This window comes from Rhinoderma darwinii (assembly GCF_050947455.1).
Source record: "Rhinoderma darwinii isolate aRhiDar2 chromosome 5 unlocalized genomic scaffold, aRhiDar2.hap1 SUPER_5_unloc_40, whole genome shotgun sequence".
In the NCBI taxonomy this organism is placed as follows: domain Eukaryota; kingdom Metazoa; phylum Chordata; class Amphibia; order Anura; family Rhinodermatidae; genus Rhinoderma; species Rhinoderma darwinii.
Genome location: NW_027461799.1, coordinates 121801 through 141366, shown reverse-complemented (window position 1 = coordinate 141366; position 19566 = coordinate 121801). Strand labels below are relative to the sequence as shown.

Here is a 19566-nt window from a genome sequence, read left to right as displayed (position 1 = left end):
GCAGTATCGGGCAGGCTCGGGCAACGCGCGGCCCGTTCGGGTTATCGCTTCTCGGCCTTTTGGCTAAGATCAAGTGTAGTATCTGTTCTTATCAGTTTAATATCTGATACGTCCCCTATCTGGGGACCATATATTAAATGGATTTTTAGAACAGGGAGATGGAAATAGAGCTTGCTCTGTCCACTCCACGCATTGACCTGGTATTGCAGTATTTCCAGGACCGGTGCACCCTTTCCTTATGTGTTGACTAAAAGCAGATTCCAAAAGTGTTTTTTGTCTTTGCTATTGTTTCTGTCTTTCTGAAGGGATCTCCCCTTTTAATCCCATTATTTCAACACCTGTTGGACAATGCATGAGTGATAATGAGCTCATTGATTAAATGCAATTAATGAATAGATTGCCACCTCTTGTTGTGTGTCGTCTGTGTTTCTGTGTTTCCGGCATTTCACATTGGAACACCTCATTCACCTTCCTTGTCTTCTCTCCGCCCTCCCTTTTAGGTAAGTTAAAGAGCTGCACCTGAGCCAGCCACTGATTGATTGATTGATTGATTGATTGATTGATTGATTGATTGATTGATGCAGCACAACAGTCAAATAGTGGAGTGGAGTAGGGTACAGCAAACAGCCAATAAAGCAGCCTGCCCGCTCGCCTGCCCGCCACAATGGACCTACCTGTGTACACTAGATGGATGTGATGGAATGTACTGTCGTCCCTACATTTCAAGAAGAAGTAAGAATTGCAGTTGCAACAAAGCCTTGCTTGCCTACAAAGAGAGCAGCAATTTGGATTTGTTACTATGTTACCTAGAAGAATAACAAACTGTGCAAGGATGGAGGTTGTAGGAGCAAGGAGAAGTTGTCTGTAAAGTTGGTGGATGCCTATTTTCCATTTTGCAGTCCCTTGTCTCCCTCTTGTGGCCTCCTGGAGGCAACTAGCTGTGCAAAAAAAAGACAGCCTGGCGGCCGGCTGTTGCAGTGTTGCCCTCTCAGGCAACACTGAGTGACTGACTGAGCCTCACCGTCTTATATAAAGTTCAGACGGAACTTTGCACGTGTCATAGTGGAGCCCTCAGGATTCCAGAGCCAGCTTTCTGACATCATAATGGGGCCTCAGAGATAAAAGCCTGGGCCCAGGCAGTGTTGGTCAGTGCTGCTCAGCAGGCAGCACTGGACTGGACTGGATTACAGCTGATACAAGGTGTGAAGGAACAAGGGGTGGCTGTGGGCATGCACTTGCTGCCGCTGCCAGTGTTTATCTGCATGGCAGCAGGGCATTTGGGCGTTGCCAGGAAGGCGTTTTTATGTAGATTCCTCCTCTTTCAGCACTGCATTGTGGTGCAAGCAAAAGAAGCAAATCCTGTCTGGCTTCCTCTCCGGCCTTTATTCACCTCCCGTGTAGCTGTGAGTGTGTGAGCCTGCAGGGCCCCATGGAATTGCCTAGAAGTAGGCTGAATCGCTGCAAGGGCTGAACAGCAGTATCGGGCAGGCTCGGGCAACGCGCGGCCCGTTCGGGTTATCGCTTCTCGGCCTTTTGGCTAAGATCAAGTGTAGTATCTGTTCTTATCAGTTTAATATCTGATACGTCCCCTATCTGGGGACCATATATTAAATGGATTTTTAGAACAGGGAGATGGAAATAGAGCTTGCTCTGTCCACTCCACGCATTGACCTGGTATTGCAGTATTTCCAGGACCGGTGCACCCTTTCCTTATGTGTTGACTAAAAGCAGATTCCAAAAGTGTTTTTTGTCTTTGCTATTGTTTCTGTCTTTCTGAAGGGATCTCCCCTTTTAATCCCATTATTTCAACACCTGTTGGACAATGCATGAGTGATAATGAGCTCATTGATTAAATGCAATTAATGAATAGATTGCCACCTCTTGTTGTGTGTCGTCTGTGTTTCTGTGTTTCCGGCATTTCACATTGGAACACCTCATTCACCTTCCTTGTCTTCTCTCCGCCCTCCCTTTTAGGTAAGTTAAAGAGCTGCACCTGAGCCAGCCACTGATTGATTGATTGATTGATTGATTGATTGATTGATTGATTGATTGATTGATTGATTGATTGATGCAGCACAACAGTCAAATAGTGGAGTGGAGTAGGGGAACAGCAAACAGCCAATAAAGCAGCCCGCCCGCTCGCCTGCCCGCCACAATGGACCTACCTGTGTACACTAGATGGATGTGATGGAATGTACTGTCGTCCCTACATTTCAAGAAGAAGTAAGAATTGCAGTTGCAACAAAGCCTTGCTTGCCTACAAAGAGAGCAGCAATTTGGATTTGTTACTATGTTACCTAGAAGAATAACAAACTGTGCAAGGATGGAGGTTGTAGGAGCAAGGAGAAGTTGTCTGTAAAGTTGGTGGATGCCTATTTTCCATTTTGCAGTCCCTTGTCTCCCTCTTGTGGCCTCCTGGAGGCAACTAGCTGTGCAAAAAAAAGACAGCCTGGCGGCTGGCTGTTGCAGTGTTGCCCTCTCAGGCAACACTGAGTGACTGACTGAGCCTCACCGTCTTATATAAAGTTCAGACGGAACTTTGCACGTGTCATAGTGGAGCCCTCAGGATTCCAGAGCCAGCTTTCTGACATCATAATGGGGCCTCAGAGATAAAAGCCTGGGCCCAGGCAGTGTTGGTCAGTGCTGCTCAGCAGGCAGCACTGGACTGGACTGGATTACAGCTGATACAAGGTGTGAAGGAACAAGGGGTGGCTGTGGGCATGCACTTGCTGCCGCTGCCAGTGTTTATCTGCATGGCAGCAGGGCATTTGGGCGTTGCCAGGAAGGCGTTTTTATGTAGATTCCTCCTCTTTCAGCACTGCATTGTGGTGCAAGCAAAAGAAGCAAATCCTGTCTGGCTTCCTCTCCGGCCTTTATTCACCTCCCGTGTAGCTGTGAGTGTGTGAGCCTGCAGGGCCCCATGGAATTGCCTAGAAGTAGGCTGAATCGCTGCAAGGGCTGAACAGCAGTATCGGGCAGGCTCGGGCAACGCGCGGCCCGTTCGGGTTATCGCTTCTCGGCCTTTTGGCTAAGATCAAGTGTAGTATCTGTTCTTATCAGTTTAATATCTGATACGTCCCCTATCTGGGGACCATATATTAAATGGATTTTTAGAACAGGGAGATGGAAATAGAGCTTGCTCTGTCCACTCCACGCATTGACCTGGTATTGCAGTATTTCCAGGACCGGTGCACCCTTTCCTTATGTGTTGACTAAAAGCAGATTCCAAAAGTGTTTTTTGTCTTTGCTATTGTTTCTGTCTTTCTGAAGGGATCTCCCCTTTTAATCCCATTATTTCAACACCTGTTGGACAATGCATGAGTGATAATGAGCTCATTGATTAAATGCAATTAATGAATAGATTGCCACCTCTTGTTGTGTGTCGTCTGTGTTTCTGTGTTTCCGGCATTTCACATTGGAACACCTCATTCACCTTCCTTGTCTTCTCTCCGCCCTCCCTTTTAGGTAAGTTAAAGAGCTGCACCTGAGCCAGCCACTGATTGATTGATTGATTGATTGATTGATTGATTGATTGATTGATTGATTGATTGATGCAGCACAACAGTCAAATAGTGGAGTGGAGTAGGGTACAGCAAACAGCCAATAAAGCAGCCTGCCCGCTCGCCTGCCCGCCACAATGGACCTACCTGTGTACACTAGATGGATGTGATGGAATGTACTGTCGTCCCTACATTTCAAGAAGAAGTAAGAATTGCAGTTGCAACAAAGCCTTGCTTGCCTACAAAGAGAGCAGCAATTTGGATTTGTTACTATGTTACCTAGAAGAATAACAAACTGTGCAAGGATGGAGGTTGTAGGAGCAAGGAGAAGTTGTCTGTAAAGTTGGTGGATGCCTATTTTCCATTTTGCAGTCCCTTGTCTCCCTCTTGTGGCCTCCTGGAGGCAACTAGCTGTGCAAAAAAAAGACAGCCTGGCGGCCGGCTGTTGCAGTGTTGCCCTCTCAGGCAACACTGAGTGACTGACTGAGCCTCACCGTCTTATATAAAGTTCAGACGGAACTTTGCACGTGTCATAGTGGAGCCCTCAGGATTCCAGAGCCAGCTTTCTGACATCATAATGGGGCCTCAGAGATAAAAGCCTGGGCCCAGGCAGTGTTGGTCAGTGCTGCTCAGCAGGCAGCACTGGACTGGACTGGATTACAGCTGATACAAGGTGTGAAGGAACAAGGGGTGGCTGTGGGCATGCACTTGCTGCCGCTGCCAGTGTTTATCTGCATGGCAGCAGGGCATTTGGGCGTTGCCAGGAAGGCGTTTTTATGTAGATTCCTCCTCTTTCAGCACTGCATTGTGGTGCAAGCAAAAGAAGCAAATCCTGTCTGGCTTCCTCTCCGGCCTTTATTCACCTCCCGTGTAGCTGTGAGTGTGTGAGCCTGCAGGGCCCCATGGAATTGCCTAGAAGTAGGCTGAATCGCTGCAAGGGCTGAACAGCAGTATCGGGCAGGCTCGGGCAACGCGCGGCCCGTTCGGGTTATCGCTTCTCGGCCTTTTGGCTAAGATCAAGTGTAGTATCTGTTCTTATCAGTTTAATATCTGATACGTCCCCTATCTGGGGACCATATATTAAATGGATTTTTAGAACAGGGAGATGGAAATAGAGCTTGCTCTGTCCACTCCACGCATTGACCTGGTATTGCAGTATTTCCAGGACCGGTGCACCCTTTCCTTATGTGTTGACTAAAAGCAGATTCCAAAAGTGTTTTTTGTCTTTGCTATTGTTTCTGTCTTTCTGAAGGGATCTCCCCTTTTAATCCCATTATTTCAACACCTGTTGGACAATGCATGAGTGATAATGAGCTCATTGATTAAATGCAATTAATGAATAGATTGCCACCTCTTGTTGTGTGTCGTCTGTGTTTCTGTGTTTCCGGCATTTCACATTGTGACACCTCATTCACCTTCCTTGTCTTCTCTCCGCCCTCCCTTTTAGGTAAGTTAAAGAGCTGCACCTGAGCCAGCCACTGATTGATTGATTGATTGATTGATTGATTGATTGATTGATTGATTGATTGATTGATTGATTGATTGATGCAGCACAACAGTCAAATAGTGGAGTGGAGTAGGGGAACAGCAAACAGCCAATAAAGCAGCCCGCCCGCTCGCCTGCCCGCCACAATGGACCTACCTGTGTACACTAGATGGATGTGATGGAATGTACTGTCGTCCCTACATTTCAAGAAGAAGTAAGAATTGCAGTTGCAACAAAGCCTTGCTTGCCTACAAAGAGAGCAGCAATTTGGATTTGTTACTATGTTACCTAGAAGAATAACAAACTGTGCAAGGATGGAGGTTGTAGGAGCAAGGAGAAGTTGTCTGTAAAGTTGGTGGATGCCTATTTTCCATTTTGCAGTCCCTTGTCTCCCTCTTGTGGTCTCCTGGAGGCAACTAGCTGTGCAAAAAAAAGACAGCCTGGCGGCCGGCTGTTGCAGTGTTGCCCTCTCAGGCAACACTGAGTGACTGACTGAGCCTCACCGTCTTATATAAAGTTCAGACGGAACTTTGCACGTGTCATAGTGGAGCCCTCAGGATTCCAGAGCCAGCTTTCTGACATCATAATGGGGCCTCAGAGATAAAAGCCTGGGCCCAGGCAGTGTTGGTCAGTGCTGCTCAGCAGGCAGCACTGGACTGGACTGGATTACAGCTGATACAAGGTGTGAAGGAACAAGGGGTGGCTGTGGGCATGCACTTGCTGCCGCTGCCAGTGTTTATCTGCATGGCAGCAGGGCATTTGGGCGTTGCCAGGAAGGCGTTTTTATGTAGATTCCTCCTCTTTCAGCACTGCATTGTGGTGCAAGCAAAAGAAGCAAATCCTGTCTGGCTTCCTCTCCGGCCTTTATTCACCTCCCGTGTAGCTGTGAGTGTGTGAGCCTGCAGGGCCCCATGGAATTGCCTAGAAGTAGGCTGAATCGCTGCAAGGGCTGAACAGCAGTATCGGGCAGGCTCGGGCAACGCGCGGCCCGTTCGGGTTATCGCTTCTCGGCCTTTTGGCTAAGATCAAGTGTAGTATCTGTTCTTATCAGTTTAATATCTGATACGTCCCCTATCTGGGGACCATATATTAAATGGATTTTTAGAACAGGGAGATGGAAATAGAGCTTGCTCTGTCCACTCCACGCATTGACCTGGTATTGCAGTATTTCCAGGACCGGTGCACCCTTTCCTTATGTGTTGACTAAAAGCAGATTCCAAAAGTGTTTTTTGTCTTTGCTATTGTTTCTGTCTTTCTGAAGGGATCTCCCCTTTTAATCCCATTATTTCAACACCTGTTGGACAATGCATGAGTGATAATGAGCTCATTGATTAAATGCAATTAATGAATAGATTGCCACCTCTTGTTGTGTGTCGTCTGTGTTTCTGTGTTTCCGGCATTTCACATTGGAACACCTCATTCACCTTCCTTGTCTTCTCTCCGCCCTCCCTTTTAGGTAAGTTAAAGAGCTGCACCTGAGCCAGCCACTGATTGATTGATTGATTGATTGATTGATTGATTGATTGATTGATTGATGCAGCACAACAGTCAAATAGTGGAGTGGAGTAGGGGAACAGCAAACAGCCAATAAAGCAGCCCGCCCGCTCGCCTGCCCGCCACAATGGACCTACCTGTGTACACTAGATGGATGTGATGGAATGTACTGTCGTCCCTACATTTCAAGAAGAAGTAAGAATTGCAGTTGCAACAAAGCCTTGCTTGCCTACAAAGAGAGCAGCAATTTGGATTTGTTACTATGTTACCTAGAAGAATAACAAACTGTGCAAGGATGGAGGTTGTAGGAGCAAGGAGAAGTTGTCTGTAAAGTTGGTGGATGCCTATTTTCCATTTTGCAGTCCCTTGTCTCCCTCTTGTGGCCTCCTGGAGGCAACTAGCTGTGCAAAAAAAAGACAGCCTGGCGGCCGGCTGTTGCAGTGTTGCCCTCTCAGGCAACACTGAGTGACTGACTGAGCCTCACCGTCTTATATAAAGTTCAGACGGAACTTTGCACGTGTCATAGTGGAGCCCTCAGGATTCCAGAGCCAGCTTTCTGACATCATAATGGGGCCTCAGAGATAAAAGCCTGGGCCCAGGCAGTGTTGGTCAGTGCTGCTCAGCAGGCAGCACTGGACTGGACTGGATTACAGCTGATACAAGGTGTGAAGGAACAAGGGGTGGCTGTGGGCATGCACTTGCTGCCGCTGCCAGTGTTTATCTGCATGGCAGCAGGGCATTTGGGCGTTGCCAGGAAGGCGTTTTTATGTAGATTCCTCCTCTTTCAGCACTGCATTGTGGTGCAAGCAAAAGAAGCAAATCCTGTCTGGCTTCCTCTCCGGCCTTTATTCACCTCCCGTGTAGCTGTGAGTGTGTGAGCCTGCAGGGCCCCATGGAATTGCCTAGAAGTAGGCTGAATCGCTGCAAGGGCTGAACAGCAGTATCGGGCAGGCTCGGGCAACGCGCGGCCCGTTCGGGTTATCGCTTCTCGGCCTTTTGGCTAAGATCAAGTGTAGTATCTGTTCTTATCAGTTTAATATCTGATACGTCCCCTATCTGGGGACCATATATTAAATGGATTTTTAGAACAGGGAGATGGAAATAGAGCTTGCTCTGTCCACTCCACGCATTGACCTGGTATTGCAGTATTTCCAGGACCGGTGCACCCTTTCCTTATGTGTTGACTAAAAGCAGATTCCAAAAGTGTTTTTTGTCTTTGCTATTGTTTCTGTCTTTCTGAAGGGATCTCCCCTTTTAATCCCATTATTTCAACACCTGTTGGACAATGCATGAGTGATAATGAGCTCATTGATTAAATGCAATTAATGAATAGATTGCCACCTCTTGTTGTGTGTCGTCTGTGTTTCTGTGTTTCCGGCATTTCACATTGGAACACCTCATTCACCTTCCTTGTCTTCTCTCCGCCCTCCCTTTTAGGTAAGTTAAAGAGCTGCACCTGAGCCAGCCACTGATTGATTGATTGATTGATTGATTGATTGATTGATTGATTGATTGATTGATTGATGCAGCACAACAGTCAAATAGTGGAGTGGAGTAGGGGAACAGCAAACAGCCAATAAAGCAGCCCGCCCGCTCGCCTGCCCGCCACAATGGACCTACCTGTGTACACTAGATGGATGTGATGGAATGTACTGTCGTCCCTACATTTCAAGAAGAAGTAAGAATTGCAGTTGCAACAAAGCCTTGCTTGCCTACAAAGAGAGCAGCAATTTGGATTTGTTACTATGTTACCTAGAAGAATAACAAACTGTGCAAGGATGGAGGTTGTAGGAGCAAGGAGAAGTTGTCTGTAAAGTTGGTGGATGCCTATTTTCCATTTTGCAGTCCCTTGTCTCCCTCTTGTGGCCTCCTGGAGGCAACTAGCTGTGCAAAAAAAAGACAGCCTGGCGGCCGGCTGTTGCAGTGTTGCCCTCTCAGGCAACACTGAGTGACTGACTGAGCCTCACCGTCTTATATAAAGTTCAGACGGAACTTTGCACGTGTCATAGTGGAGCCCTCAGGATTCCAGAGCCAGCTTTCTGACATCATAATGGGGCCTCAGAGATAAAAGCCTGGGCCCAGGCAGTGTTGGTCAGTGCTGCTCAGCAGGCAGCACTGGACTGGACTGGATTACAGCTGATACAAGGTGTGAAGGAACAAGGGGTGGCTGTGGGCATGCACTTGCTGCCGCTGCCAGTGTTTATCTGCATGGCAGCAGGGCATTTGGGCGTTGCCAGGAAGGCGTTTTTATGTAGATTCCTCCTCTTTCAGCACTGCATTGTGGTGCAAGCAAAAGAAGCAAATCCTGTCTGGCTTCCTCTCCGGCCTTTATTCACCTCCCGTGTAGCTGTGAGTGTGTGAGCCTGCAGGGCCCCATGGAATTGCCTAGAAGTAGGCTGAATCGCTGCAAGGGCTGAACAGCAGTATCGGGCAGGCTCGGGCAACGCGCGGCCCGTTCGGGTTATCGCTTCTCGGCCTTTTGGCTAAGATCAAGTGTAGTATCTGTTCTTATCAGTTTAATATCTGATACGTCCCCTATCTGGGGACCATATATTAAATGGATTTTTAGAACAGGGAGATGGAAATAGAGCTTGCTCTGTCCACTCCACGCATTGACCTGGTATTGCAGTATTTCCAGGACCGGTGCACCCTTTCCTTATGTGTTGACTAAAAGCAGATTCCAAAAGTGTTTTTTGTCTTTGCTATTGTTTCTGTCTTTCTGAAGGGATCTCCCCTTTTAATCCCATTATTTCAACACCTGTTGGACAATGCATGAGTGATAATGAGCTCATTGATTAAATGCAATTAATGAATAGATTGCCACCTCTTGTTGTGTGTCGTCTGTGTTTCTGTGTTTCCGGCATTTCACATTGGAACACCTCATTCACCTTCCTTGTCTTCTCTCCGCCCTCCCTTTTAGGTAAGTTAAAGAGCTGCACCTGAGCCAGCCACTGATTGATTGATTGATTGATTGATTGATTGATTGATTGATTGATTGATTGATTGATTGATGCAGCACAACAGTCAAATAGTGGAGTGGAGTAGGGGAACAGCAAACAGCCAATAAAGCAGCCCGCCCGCTCGCCTGCCCGCCACAATGGACCTACCTGTGTACACTAGATGGATGTGATGGAATGTACTGTCGTCCCTACATTTCAAGAAGAAGTAAGAATTGCAGTTGCAACAAAGCCTTGCTTGCCTACAAAGAGAGCAGCAATTTGGATTTGTTACTATGTTACCTAGAAGAATAACAAACTGTGCAAGGATGGAGGTTGTAGGAGCAAGGAGAAGTTGTCTGTAAAGTTGGTGGATGCCTATTTTCCATTTTGCAGTCCCTTGTCTCCCTCTTGTGGCCTCCTGGAGGCAACTAGCTGTGCAAAAAGAAGACAGCCTGGCGGCCGGCTGTTGCAGTGTTGCCCTCTCAGGCAACACTGAGTGACTGACTGAGCCTCACCGTCTTATATAAAGTTCAGACGGAACTTTGCACGTGTCATAGTGGAGCCCTCAGGATTCCAGAGCCAGCTTTCTGACATCATAATGGGGCCTCAGAGATAAAAGCCTGGGCCCAGGCAGTGTTGGTCAGTGCTGCTCAGCAGGCAGCACTGGACTGGACTGGATTACAGCTGATACAAGGTGTGAAGGAACAAGGGGTGGCTGTGGGCATGCACTTGCTGCCGCTGCCAGTGTTTATCTGCATGGCAGCAGGGCATTTGGGCGTTGCCAGGAAGGCGTTTTTATGTAGATTCCTCCTCTTTCAGCACTGCATTGTGGTGCAAGCAAAAGAAGCAAATCCTGTCTGGCTTCCTCTCCGGCCTTTATTCACCTCCCGTGTAGCTGTGAGTGTGTGAGCCTGCAGGGCCCCATGGAATTGCCTAGAAGTAGGCTGAATCGCTGCAAGGGCTGAACAGCAGTATCGGGCAGGCTCGGGCAACGCGCGGCCCGTTCGGGTTATCGCTTCTCGGCCTTTTGGCTAAGATCAAGTGTAGTATCTGTTCTTATCAGTTTAATATCTGATACGTCCCCTATCTGGGGACCATATATTAAATGGATTTTTAGAACAGGGAGATGGAAATAGAGCTTGCTCTGTCCACTCCACGCATTGACCTGGTATTGCAGTATTTCCAGGACCGGTGCACCCTTTCCTTATGTGTTGACTAAAAGCAGATTCCAAAAGTGTTTTTTGTCTTTGCTATTGTTTCTGTCTTTCTGAAGGGATCTCCCCTTTTAATCCCATTATTTCAACACCTGTTGGACAATGCATGAGTGATAATGAGCTCATTGATTAAATGCAATTAATGAATAGATTGCCACCTCTTGTTGTGTGTCGTCTGTGTTTCTGTGTTTCCGGCATTTCACATTGGAACACCTCATTCACCTTCCTTGTCTTCTCTCCGCCCTCCCTTTTAGGTAAGTTAAAGAGCTGCACCTGAGCCAGCCACTGATTGATTGATTGATTGATTGATTGATTGATTGATTGATTGATTGATTGATGCAGCACAACAGTCAAATAGTGGAGTGGAGTAGGGGAACAGCAAACAGCCAATAAAGCAGCCCGCCCGCTCGCCTGCCCGCCACAATGGACCTACCTGTGTACACTAGATGGATGTGATGGAATGTACTGTCGTCCCTACATTTCAAGAAGAAGTAAGAATTGCAGTTGCAACAAAGCCTTGCTTGCCTACAAAGAGAGCAGCAATTTGGATTTGTTACTATGTTACCTAGAAGAATAACAAACTGTGCAAGGATGGAGGTTGTAGGAGCAAGGAGAAGTTGTCTGTAAAGTTGGTGGATGCCTATTTTCCATTTTGCAGTCCCTTGTCTCCCTCTTGTGGCCTCCTGGAGGCAACTAGCTGTGCAAAAAAAAGACAGCCTGGCGGCCGGCTGTTGCAGTGTTGCCCTCTCAGGCAACACTGAGTGACTGACTGAGCCTCACCGTCTTATATAAAGTTCAGACGGAACTTTGCACGTGTCATAGTGGAGCCCTCAGGATTCCAGAGCCAGCTTTCTGACATCATAATGGGGCCTCAGAGATAAAAGCCTGTGCCCAGGCAGTGTTGGTCAGTGCTGCTCAGCAGGCAGCACTGGACTGGACTGGATTACAGCTGATACAAGGTGTGAAGGAACAAGGGGTGGCTGTGGGCATGCACTTGCTGCCGCTGCCAGTGTTTATCTGCATGGCAGCAGGGCATTTGGGCGTTGCCAGGAAGGCGTTTTTATGTAGATTCCTCCTCTTTCAGCACTGCATTGTGGTGCAAGCAAAAGAAGCAAATCCTGTCTGGCTTCCTCTCCGGCCTTTATTCACCTCCCGTGTAGCTGTGAGTGTGTGAGCCTGCAGGGCCCCATGGAATTGCCTAGAAGTAGGCTGAATCGCTGCAAGGGCTGAACAGCAGTATCGGGCAGGCTCGGGCAACGCGCGGCCCGTTCGGGTTATCGCTTCTCGGCCTTTTGGCTAAGATCAAGTGTAGTATCTGTTCTTATCAGTTTAATATCTGATACGTCCCCTATCTGGGGACCATATATTAAATGGATTTTTAGAACAGGGAGATGGAAATAGAGCTTGCTCTGTCCACTCCACGCATTGACCTGGTATTGCAGTATTTCCAGGACCGATGCACCCTTTCCTTATGTGTTGACTAAAAGCAGATTCCAAAAGTGTTTTTTGTCTTTGCTATTGTTTCTGTCTTTCTGAAGGGATCTCCCCTTTTAATCCCATTATTTCAACACCTGTTGGACAATGCATGAGTGATAATGAGCTCATTGATTAAATGCAATTAATGAATAGATTGCCACCTCTTGTTGTGTGTCGTCTGTGTTTCTGTGTTTCCGGCATTTCACATTGGAACACCTCATTCACCTTCCTTGTCTTCTCTCCGCCCTCCCTTTTAGGTAAGTTAAAGAGCTGCACCTGAGCCAGCCACTGATTGATTGATTGATTGATTGATTGATTGATTGATTGATTGATTGATGCAGCACAACAGTCAAATAGTGGAGTGGAGTAGGGGAACAGCAAACAGCCAATAAAGCAGACCGCCCGCTCGCCTGCCCGCCACAATGGACCTACCTGTGTACACTAGATGGATGTGATGGAATGTACTGTCGTCCCTACATTTCAAGAAGAAGTAAGAATTGCAGTTGCAACAAAGCCTTGCTTGCCTACAAAGAGAGCAGCAATTTGGATTTGTTACTATGTTACCTAGAAGAATAACAAACTGTGCAAGGATGGAGGTTGTAGGAGCAAGGAGAAGTTGTCTGTAAAGTTGGTGGATGCCTATTTTCCATTTTGCAGTCCCTTGTCTCCCTCTTGTGGCCTCCTGGAGGCAACTAGCTGTGCAAAAAAAAGACAGCCTGGCGGCCGGCTGTTGCAGTGTTGCCCTCTCAGGCAACACTGAGTGACTGACTGAGCCTCACCGTCTTATATAAAGTTCAGACGGAACTTTGCACGTGTCATAGTGGAGCCCTCAGGATTCCAGAGCCAGCTTTCTGACATCATAATGGGGCCTCAGAGATAAAAGCCTGGGCCCAGGCAGTGTTGGTCAGTGCTGCTCAGCAGGCAGCACTGGACTGGACTGGATTACAGCTGATACAAGGTGTGAAGGAACAAGGGGTGGCTGTGGGCATGCACTTGCTGCCGCTGCCAGTGTTTATCTGCATGGCAGCAGGGCATTTGGGCGTTGCCAGGAAGGCGTTTTTATGTAGATTCCTCCTCTTTCAGCACTGCATTGTGGTGCAAGCAAAAGAAGCAAATCCTGTCTGGCTTCCTCTCCGGCCTTTATTCACCTCCCGTGTAGCTGTGAGTGTGTGAGCCTGCAGGGCCCCATGGAATTGCCTAGAAGTAGGCTGAATCGCTGCAAGGGCTGAACAGCAGTATCGGGCAGGCTCGGGCAACGCGCGGCCCGTTCGGGTTATCGCTTCTCGGCCTTTTGGCTAAGATCAAGTGTAGTATCTGTTCTTATCAGTTTAATATCTGATACGTCCCCTATCTGGGGACCATATATTAAATGGATTTTTAGAACAGGGAGATGGAAATAGAGCTTGCTCTGTCCACTCCACGCATTGACCTGGTATTGCAGTATTTCCAGGACCGGTGCACCCTTTCCTTATGTGTTGACTAAAAGCAGATTCCAAAAGTGTTTTTTGTCTTTGCTATTGTTTCTGTCTTTCTGAAGGGATCTCCCCTTTTAATCCCATTATTTCAACACCTGTTGGACAATGCATGAGTGATAATGAGCTCATTGATTAAATGCAATTAATGAATAGATTGCCACCTCTTGTTGTGTGTCGTCTGTGTTTCTGTGTTTCCGGCATTTCACATTGGAACACCTCATTCACCTTCCTTGTCTTCTCTCCGCCCTCCCTTTTAGGTAAGTTAAAGAGCTGCACCTGAGCCAGCCACTGATTGATTGATTGATTGATTGATTGATTGATTGATTGATTGATTGATGCAGCACAACAGTCAAATAGTGGAGTGGAGTAGGGGAACAGCAAACAGCCAATAAAGCAGCCCGCCCGCTCGCCTGCCCGCCACAATGGACCTACCTGTGTACACTAGATGGATGTGATGGAATGTACTGTCGTCCCTACATTTCAAGAAGAAGTAAGAATTGCAGTTGCAACAAAGCCTTGCTTGCCTACAAAGAGAGCAGCAATTTGGATTTGTTACTATGTTACCTAGAAGAATAACAAACTGTGCAAGGATGGAGGTTGTAGGAGCAAGGAGAAGTTGTCTGTAAAGTTGGTGGATGCCTATTTTCCATTTTGCAGTCCCTTGTCTCCCTCTTGTGGCCTCCTGGAGGCAACTAGCTGTGCAAAAAAAAGACAGCCTGGCGGCCGGCTGTTGCAGTGTTGCCCTCTCAGGCAACACTGAGTGACTGACTGAGCCTCACCGTCTTATATAAAGTTCAGACGGAACTTTGCACGTGTCATAGTGGAGCCCTCAGGATTCCAGAGCCAGCTTTCTGACATCATAATGGGGCCTCAGAGATAAAAGCCTGGGCCCAGGCAGTGTTGGTCAGTGCTGCTCAGCAGGCAGCACTGGACTGGACTGGATTACAGCTGATACAAGGTGTGAAGGAACAAGGGGTGGCTGTGGGCATGCACTTGCTGCCGCTGCCAGTGTTTATCTGCATGGCAGCAGGGCATTTGGGCGTTGCCAGGAAGGCGTTTTTATGTAGATTCCTCCTCTTTCAGCACTGCATTGTGGTGCAAGCAAAAGAAGCAAATCCTGTCTGGCTTCCTCTCCGGCCTTTATTCACCTCCCGTGTAGCTGTGAGTGTGTGAGCCTGCAGGGCCCCATGGAATTGCCTAGAAGTAGGCTGAATCGCTGCAAGGGCTGAACAGCAGTATCGGGCAGGCTCGGGCAACGCGCGGCCCGTTCGGGTTATCGCTTCTCGGCCTTTTGGCTAAGATCAAGTGTAGTATCTGTTCTTATCAGTTTAATATCTGATACGTCCCCTATCTGGGGACCATATATTAAATGGATTTTTAGAACAGGGAGATGGAAATAGAGCTTGCTCTGTCCACTCCACGCATTGACCTGGTATTGCAGTATTTCCAGGACCGGTGCACCCTTTCCTTATGTGTTGACTAAAAGCAGATTCCAAAAGTGTTTTTTGTCTTTGCTATTGTTTCTGTCTTTCTGAAGGGATCTCCCCTTTTAATCCCATTATTTCAACACCTGTTGGACAATGCATGAGTGATAATGAGCTCATTGATTAAATGCAATTAATGAATAGATTGCCACCTCTTGTTGTGTGTCGTCTGTGTTTCTGTGTTTCCGGCATTTCACATTGGAACACCTCATTCACCTTCCTTGTCTTCTCTCCGCCCTCCCTTTTAGGTAAGTTAAAGAGCTGCACCTGAGCCAGCCACTGATTGATTGATTGATTGATTGATTGATTGATTGATTGATTGATTGATTGATGCAGCACAACAGTCAAATAGTGGAGTGGAGTAGGGGAACAGCAAACAGCCAATAAAGCAGCCCGCCCGCTCGCCTGCCCGCCACAATGGACCTACCTGTGTACACTAGATGGATGTGATGGAATGTACTGTCGTCCCTACATTTCAAGAAGAAGTAAGAATTGCAGTTGCAACAAAGCCTTGCTTGCCTACAAAGAGAGCAGCAATTTGGATTTGTTACTATGTTACCTAGAAGAATAACAAACTGTGCAAGGATGGAGGTTGTAGGAGCAAGGAGAAGTTGTCTGTAAAGTTGGTGGATGCCTATTTTCCATTTTGCAGTCCCTTGTCTCCCTCTTGTGGCCTCCTGGAGGCAACTAGCTGTGCAAAAAAAAGACAGCCTGGCGGCCGGCTGTTGCAGTGTTGCCCTCTCAGGCAACACTGAGTGACTGACTGAGCCTCACCGTCTTATATAAAGTTCAGACGGAACTTTGCACGTGTCATAGTGGAGCCCTCAGGATTCCAGAGCCAGCTTTCTGACATCATAATGGGGCCTCAGAGATAAAAGCCTGGGCCAAGGCAGTGTTGGTCAGTGCTGCTCAGCAGGCAGCACTGGACTGGACTGGATTACAGCTGATACAAGGTGTGAAGGAACAAGGGGTGGCTGTGGGCATGCACTTGCTGCCGCTGCCAGTGTTTATCTGCATGGCAGCAGGGCATTTGGGCGTTGCCAGGAAGGCGTTTTTATGTAGATTCCTCCTCTTTCAGCACTGCATTGTGGTGCAAGCAAAAGAAGCAAATCCTGTCTGGCTTCCTCTCCGGCCTTTATTCACCTCCCGTGTAGCTGTGAGTGTGTGAGCCTGCAGGGCCCCATGGAATTGCCTAGAAGTAGGCTGAATCGCTGCAAGGGCTGAACAGCAGTATCGGGCAGGCTCGGGCAACGCGCGGCCCGTTCGGGTTATCGCTTCTCGGCCTTTTGGCTAAGATCAAGTGTAGTATCTGTTCTTATCAGTTTAATATCTGATATGTCCCCTATCTGGGGACCATATATTAAATGGATTTTTAGAACAGGGAGATGGAAATAGAGCTTGCTCTGTCCACTCCACGCATTGACCTGGTATTGCAGTATTTCCAGGACCGGTGCACCCTTTCCTTATGTGTTGACTAAAAGCAGATTCCAAAAGTGTTTTTTGTCTTTGCTATTGTTTCTGTCTTTCTGAAGGGATCTCCCCTTTTAATCCCATTATTTCAACACCTGTTGGACAATGCATGAGTGATAATGAGCTCATTGATTAAATGCAATTAATGAATAGATTGCCACCTCTTGTTGTGTGTCGTCTGTGTTTCTGTGTTTCCGGCATTTCACATTGGAACACCTCATTCACCTTCCTTGTCTTCTCTCCGCCCTCCCTTTTAGGTAAGTTAAAGAGCTGCACCTGAGCCAGCCACTGATTGATTGATTGATTGATTGATTGATTGATTGATTGATGCAGCACAACAGTCAAATAGTGGAGTGGAGTAGGGGAACAGCAAACAGCCAATAAAGCAGCCCGCCCGCTCGCCTGCCCGCCACAATGGACCTACCTGTGTACACTAGATGGATGTGATGGAATGTACTGTCGTCCCTACATTTCAAGAAGAAGTAAGAATTGCAGTTGCAACAAAGCCTTGCTTGCCTACAAAGAGAGCAGCAATTTGGATTTGTTACTATGTTACCTAGAAGAATAACAAACTGTGCAAGGATGGAGGTTGTAGGAGCAAGGAGAAGTTGTCTGTAAAGTTGGTGGATGCCTATTTTCCATTTTGCAGTCCCTTGTCTCCCTCTTGTGGCCTCCTGGAGGCAACTAGCTGTGCAAAAAAAAGACAGCCTGGCGGCCGGCTGTTGCAGTGTTGCCCTCTCAGGCAACACTGAGTGACTGACTGAGCCTCACCGTCTTATATAAAGTTCAGACGGAACTTTGCACGTGTCATAGTGGAGCCCTCAGGATTCCAGAGCCAGCTTTCTGACATCATAATGGGGCCTCAGAGATAAAAGCCTGGGCCCAGGCAGTGTTGGTCAGTGCTGCTCAGCAGGCAGCACTGGACTGGACTGGATTACAGCTGATACAAGGTGTGAAGGAACAAGGGGTGGCTGTGGGCATGCACTTGCTGCCGCTGCCAGTGTTTATCTGCATGGCAGCAGGGCATTTGGGCGTTGCCAGGAAGGCGTTTTTATGTAGATTCCTCCTCTTTCAGCACTGCATTGTGGTGCAAGCAAAAGAAGCAAATCCTGTCTGGCTTCCTCTCCGGCCTTTATTCACCTCCCGTGTAGCTGTGAGTGTGTGAGCCTGCAGGGCCCCATGGAATTGCCTAGAAGTAGGCTGAATCGCTGCAAGGGCTGAACAGCAGTATCGGGCAGGCTCGGGCAACGCGCGGCCCGTTCGGGTTATCGCTTCTCGGCCTTTTGGCTAAGATCAAGTGTAGTATCTGTTCTTATCAGTTTAATATCTGATACGTCCCCTATCTGGGGACCATATATTAAATGGATTTTTAGAACAGGGAGATGGAAATAGAGCTTGCTCTGTCCACTCCACGCATTGACCTGGTATTGCAGTATTTCCAGGACCGGTGCACCCTTTCCTTATGTGTTGACTAAAAGCAGATTCCAAAAGTGTTTTTTGTCTTTGCTATTGTTTCTGTCTTTCTGAAGGGATCTCCCCTTTTAATCCCATTATTTCAACACCTGTTGGACAATGCATGAGTGATAATGAGCTCATTGATTAAATGCAATTAATGAATAGATTGCCACCTCTTGTTGTGTGTCGTCTGTGTTTCTGTGTTTCCGGCATTTCACATTGGAACACCTCATTCACCTTCCTTGTCTTCTCTCCGCCCTCCCTTTTAGGTAAGTTAAAGAGCTGCACCTGAGCCAGCCACTGATTGATTGATTGATTGATTGATTGATTGATTGATTGATTGATGCAGCACAACAGTCAAATAGTGGAGTGGAGTAGGGGAACAGCAAACAGCCAATAAAGCAGCCCGCCCGCTCGCCTGCCCGCCACAATGGACCTACCTGTGTACACTAGATGGATGTGATGGAATGTACTGTCGTCCCTACATTTCAAGAAGAAGTAAGAATTGCAGTTGCAACAAAGCCTTGCTTGCCTACAAAGAGAGCAGCAATTTGGATTTGTTACTATGTTACCTAGAAGAATAACAAACTGTGCAAGGATGGAGGTTGTAGGAGCAAGGAGAAGTTGTCTGTAAAGTTGGTGGATGCCTATTTTCCATTTTGCAGTCCCTTGTCTCCCTCTTGTGGCCTCCTGGAGGCAACTAGCTGTGCAAAAAAAAGACAGCCTGGCGGCCGGCTGTTGCAGTGTTGCCCTCTCAGGCAACACTGAGTGACTGACTGAGCCTCACCGTCTTATATAAAGTTCAGACGGAACTTTGCACGTGTCATAGTGGAGCCCTCAGGATTCCAGAGCCAGCTTTCTGACATCATAATGGGGCCTCAGAGATAAAAGCCTGGGCCCAGGCAGTGTTGGTCAGTGCTGCTCAGCAGGCAGCACTGGACTGGACTGGATTACAGCTGATACAAGGTGTGAAGGAACAAGGGGTGGCTGTGGGCATGCACTTGCTGCCGCTGCCAGTGTTTATCTGCATGGCAGCAGGGCATTTGGGCGTTGCCAGGAAGGCGTTTTTATGTAGATTCCTCCTCTTTCAGCACTGCATTGTGGTGCAAGCAAAAGAAGCAAATCCTGTCTGGCTTCCTCTCCGGCCTTTATTCACCTCCCGTGTAGCTGTGAGTGTGTGAGCCTGCAGGGCCCCATGGAATTGCCTAGAAGTAGGCTGAATCGCTGCAAGGGCTGAACAGCAGTATCGGGCAGGCTCGGGCAACGCGCGGCCCGTTCGGGTTATCGCTTCTCGGCCTTTTGGCTAAGATCAAGTGTAGTATCTGTTCTTATCAGTTTAATATCTGATACGTCCCCTATCTGGGGACCATATATTAAATGGATTTTTAGAACAGGGAGATGGAAATAGAGCTTGCTCTGTCCACTCCACGCATTGACCTGGTATTGCAGTATTTCCAGGACCGGTGCACCCTTTCCTTATGTGTTGACTAAAAGCAGATTCCAAAAGTGTTTTTTGTCTTTGCTATTGTTTCTGTCTTTCTGAAGGGATCTCCCCTTTTAATCCCATTATTTC

General features: G+C 47.7%; 14 non-coding genes across 14 annotated transcripts; all 14 read left to right on the top strand.

Moving 5' to 3' along the window:
* The first annotated feature begins 43 nt into the window (after positions 1–43).
* On the top strand, positions 44–234 carry LOC142692747 (U2 spliceosomal RNA). The gene has a single exon (XR_012861158.1). It is a non-coding gene; the product is annotated as a U2 spliceosomal RNA (small nuclear RNA).
* Positions 235–1517: 1283 nt separating this feature from the next.
* Positions 1518–1708, top strand: LOC142692746 (U2 spliceosomal RNA). The gene has a single exon (XR_012861157.1). It is a non-coding gene; the product is annotated as a U2 spliceosomal RNA (small nuclear RNA).
* A 1300-nt stretch (positions 1709–3008) lies between these two features.
* Positions 3009–3199, top strand: LOC142692745 (U2 spliceosomal RNA). Its single transcript, XR_012861156.1, has one exon. It is a non-coding gene; the product is annotated as a U2 spliceosomal RNA (small nuclear RNA).
* Positions 3200–4490: 1291 nt separating this feature from the next.
* On the top strand, positions 4491–4681 carry LOC142692744 (U2 spliceosomal RNA). The gene has a single exon (XR_012861155.1). It is a non-coding gene; the product is annotated as a U2 spliceosomal RNA (small nuclear RNA).
* Positions 4682–5985: 1304 nt separating this feature from the next.
* On the top strand, positions 5986–6176 carry LOC142692743 (U2 spliceosomal RNA). Its single transcript, XR_012861154.1, has one exon. It is a non-coding gene; the product is annotated as a U2 spliceosomal RNA (small nuclear RNA).
* A 1284-nt stretch (positions 6177–7460) lies between these two features.
* On the top strand, positions 7461–7651 carry LOC142692742 (U2 spliceosomal RNA). Its single transcript, XR_012861153.1, has one exon. It is a non-coding gene; the product is annotated as a U2 spliceosomal RNA (small nuclear RNA).
* A 1292-nt stretch (positions 7652–8943) lies between these two features.
* LOC142692741 (U2 spliceosomal RNA) lies at positions 8944–9134 on the top strand. The gene has a single exon (XR_012861152.1). It is a non-coding gene; the product is annotated as a U2 spliceosomal RNA (small nuclear RNA).
* A 1296-nt stretch (positions 9135–10430) lies between these two features.
* LOC142692739 (U2 spliceosomal RNA) lies at positions 10431–10621 on the top strand. The gene has a single exon (XR_012861151.1). It is a non-coding gene; the product is annotated as a U2 spliceosomal RNA (small nuclear RNA).
* Positions 10622–11909: 1288 nt separating this feature from the next.
* On the top strand, positions 11910–12100 carry LOC142692906 (U2 spliceosomal RNA). The gene has a single exon (XR_012861301.1). It is a non-coding gene; the product is annotated as a U2 spliceosomal RNA (small nuclear RNA).
* A 1284-nt stretch (positions 12101–13384) lies between these two features.
* Positions 13385–13575, top strand: LOC142692738 (U2 spliceosomal RNA). The gene has a single exon (XR_012861150.1). It is a non-coding gene; the product is annotated as a U2 spliceosomal RNA (small nuclear RNA).
* A 1284-nt stretch (positions 13576–14859) lies between these two features.
* LOC142692736 (U2 spliceosomal RNA) lies at positions 14860–15050 on the top strand. Its single transcript, XR_012861148.1, has one exon. It is a non-coding gene; the product is annotated as a U2 spliceosomal RNA (small nuclear RNA).
* A 1288-nt stretch (positions 15051–16338) lies between these two features.
* On the top strand, positions 16339–16529 carry LOC142692830 (U2 spliceosomal RNA). The gene has a single exon (XR_012861232.1). It is a non-coding gene; the product is annotated as a U2 spliceosomal RNA (small nuclear RNA).
* A 1276-nt stretch (positions 16530–17805) lies between these two features.
* LOC142692735 (U2 spliceosomal RNA) lies at positions 17806–17996 on the top strand. Its single transcript, XR_012861147.1, has one exon. It is a non-coding gene; the product is annotated as a U2 spliceosomal RNA (small nuclear RNA).
* A 1280-nt stretch (positions 17997–19276) lies between these two features.
* LOC142692734 (U2 spliceosomal RNA) lies at positions 19277–19467 on the top strand. The gene has a single exon (XR_012861146.1). It is a non-coding gene; the product is annotated as a U2 spliceosomal RNA (small nuclear RNA).
* The last annotated feature ends 99 nt before the right edge of the window (positions 19468–19566 follow it).